This window comes from Leopardus geoffroyi, chromosome D4 (assembly GCF_018350155.1).
Source record: "Leopardus geoffroyi isolate Oge1 chromosome D4, O.geoffroyi_Oge1_pat1.0, whole genome shotgun sequence".
NCBI classification, from domain to species: Eukaryota; Metazoa; Chordata; class Mammalia; order Carnivora; family Felidae; genus Leopardus; species Leopardus geoffroyi.
In genome coordinates this window covers 48,309,558-48,313,145 of record NC_059342.1, presented here as the reverse complement: position 1 = coordinate 48,313,145, position 3,588 = coordinate 48,309,558, and positions in this window count along the sequence as shown.

Here is a 3,588-nt window from a genome sequence, read left to right as displayed (position 1 = left end):
TAGTGTAGTGGGATTTAACATGCACAAGTCCATTAGCATTAATGGTTGTCATGCACACATCAATCCCCTGGCTGGCAGTGACTGAGCAGACCCGAGGAGACACTTGTTGAACAGGGGAGAGGATCATGCGAAAGTTATCCTCTACAGCATGATTGATATCCTTTCATTTTTTTTTTCCTTTTGTGCTCAGAAAGTCAATGGATACAATAGAATCTTATTGCAACGAACATAGAGCAATGGGATCTGAACCCATCCAACCTCTCCCAAGACACATCTTCCAGAACATGAGGAAGAGCTCTGTTTGTACTTTTACAAACAATATGCTCCCAAATTGTTTAACTGTTTGGCTACTTAGAGCTGAATAATGGACTTTTTCAAAGGAGACCCCAAGACCCAGACTCATCTTTGGTATCCTCTTTGTTTCATAAATATTAAATATTACCATCACAGATTTTACCTTAGTCCCTTTATTCAAAGAAACAAACAAAAAATGCCACCTGCCACTCAGGAGAGCTACATCTCATAGGGATCATATATGGAAAAGAAGTAAATCCTATTTTCCAAAAGCTACCGACAATAGTAAGAAAACCAAAACAAGGTCTTAAAATTATGTTTCTATTATACATCTTTTCAGGCTAAAATTAAAATATGAACGTGAACCATATAGAAGAGACCCACTCTAAGAGATGTATACTAAAGAAAACAAGCATGTCTGATTTCTACCTTGTCCAAGAAAACCTGACTTTAACATTGCCTACATTAGAAATCTGCCAAACAAAAAAATTCATTACAGAAATGTTCAGCATGCAAAATTTGAGCATATGCATACATCATATTCATTTTGTAGCACATACTGAAATGTATTCCAAACATTTACCTTGAGATATATATTCAACAAGAGAAGGTATGTGACAGTATTCAAAGACTTATGATGTAGGTTAAAATTCCTGGCTCTGTCATTTACGAGCTTTATAACCTTGGAAAATTACCTAACCTCTCTGAATCAGCTTTCTAACTAATAAAATGGAGATAATAATATTATCAAAACTGCAAGTTCCAATGGCTGTCAGAGAGGGCATTCCACATGAGAGGCTTTTGCACTATTTGGTCTTCATTAACGTCATTATAAATAAAATATAAGTGTTTTAGAGAGACCAGTACATAAACAAATGGTGTGTTTATACATATATTTCTATATGTATGCAACATAAAGATGTGTGTGTACATATACAAGGATATACATAAGCATGTAGCATGAGAAACAGTTTTTAAAATGGTAAGGTTGCATTATGTTTATAGAACCTAGATTATGAAATAAAATATGAAATTATAGATACGTAAGTAAAAACCTCAAACTAGGACTCCTCCAAATACTAATCAAAATACTGAAAACTTTTAAAAATTAAATACCTTTTACAGCAATTTGGAATAGTTGTTTATTCCACAACTAGCAAAATCACTTAGAGTCATTAATTATATTTCTTATCCACATTTATTTCTATTCATCCTAAGAGATTTCAAATTTGTTTTCTAGCAGCAAGTTTCAAGGGTGTGGAGAGTTTCTACTAAAACACCATACCAGGTAATTTCTCACTTCGTAAGTCAGCCAATGAGCTCTTCATAATTCTTTGCCCTCAAACTGTTTTCCCCACCTCATCCCCCATCCTGTTCCCAGAACTGATTTCCCAGAAAGCAATCTCATGAAAACCATGAATCCCCAGTGTGGCTTCATGTCTGTGTGCCAAAGTGCAAAATATAGTGGTGCATTTGAGCCCCATGACTGAAGCCTACAATCCTGACTATGATACTAGCCACCCTTCTGTAATTAACTCAGTGTTGGTTGATTTCCTGTGTTTGTCTTTCAACAGAAGGGGATATAATGCAATAGCTTGAAAAATGAAAGACCTTCTCATTTGCACATGAAAAACCATCTTATGTGGTAGCTCCATGGGGCTGTCTGCAGAGCTCTGTGTATACATTGCATTTAAGGGCTTAGATCTCACTGCACCTGCTGTGTCACTACAGACCCCCACTAGTTTGAAGCCTGTTAGAGCAGGAGACTTTTCAGGCTGTGTCTACAGGACGCCAATACAGCTGGTCAACTCAATTTATTTGATGAGAAAAAAAAAATCAGTCACTCCAGTAGTGGAAAGTTCATCAAGCCATTTCTTTGGTGTTGTGTAGACAAACGGGTTACCTTCAGTTTCCATTTTGCCACCTGTCCTGTGGGGCTGTAGAGACCCAGCTCGAGGCTCATCATTTGTTTTAATCACACTAAATGCAGCACTGAATCAAGTTTCCAATCTGAAAGCCGCCATCTGCTCAACTCCAGAGAAAAGATTTAGAAGATGCTACCCAGTCGCAGCCCCACAAAGGCCTGAGGCAGCTTTTTCCAATGAAAAATGCAATATCGGTTACTGTTTCTGTAAGACTGCCCTTAAGAGACAAAGTATTTTGTGTATTACTATATAAAGAGATTTATGTCACTGACCAGTTGTTTATAATGGGGATGTAGTGTTAGTAAGCTGATAAAAGGACAGTAACCATTATCCAGTTAATAGAGTTATTAACTAGAGCCAAATTGGTTCAGTAATCTGAAAGCAACAGGGAGTAGCTCAGAAATTCTTTGACCACCCACACACAGTGAAGGACTTTAAGGGTAGTCACAAAAATGGTGTACAGAAAAGCAGAGAACATTAATAATACAACACACAGCTTATTTACGTCTTATGCATTACTGGTCTTTGAGCCACTTGAAGAACATATCTCTTATATTTCTTCTCAGCAGCCTCATTACTGGTATCAGATCCTGGGAGTCGGGAATTTATCCCTGGGTGCTCACACTTCAACAAAAGCGTGATATTATTTTTAATGAAGAATAAATATGTATTATTACCTATGCTTCATAAATTAGTGGTATTACACAGAGGTACTTAATATTTGTGTGACACAGTAGGTATTTTTACTTTGTTTCTCAATTTTCTATTAATCTTATTTTCTGTAAGAACTTGTATTCAAGATCTAACCTTTGTTTTCAGTAAACCAAATCTTATAAGCATCCCTTAATATGCTATTGTTTATCATTATGTAAGAGAAGGAAAAAATCAATTGTAAATGTCATTTATTTTAAAAAGTCATCTATCATTAAACTTACAATTTGATTGAATGGTTAATAATATAGTCCCATGGTCATGGCAATGAACCAAAACAGGAATTTCCAGGAAAGTATGTAGTCTATTCCCAAGGGTAGAAGGCTAAGCTAATACGACATTCAAGGTCAGTAAAGATCAAATTCTCTTCACATTTACAAGATTCAAAGGGCCGTTATGCTGCACAATTTCCACATCAGAAGACCAGAGTTGGCTAAAGTTGTGACTTTGAAATTATAGTCTCCGTTATTTTGTTTTCAAGATACCTTGCTACGGCAAGACAAAAATTTGTTTTCACCTTTAATTTGGAGCAACCTAGAAAAAAGAGAGGGTGAAAGGGAGAGAAAGAGAGAGAACATTGCCCAGCTGATATAACAAAGCATCAGAAAGAAGAAAATGAACTTAAATAGCAATTTAAGGGACTTAACAGAGACAAGAA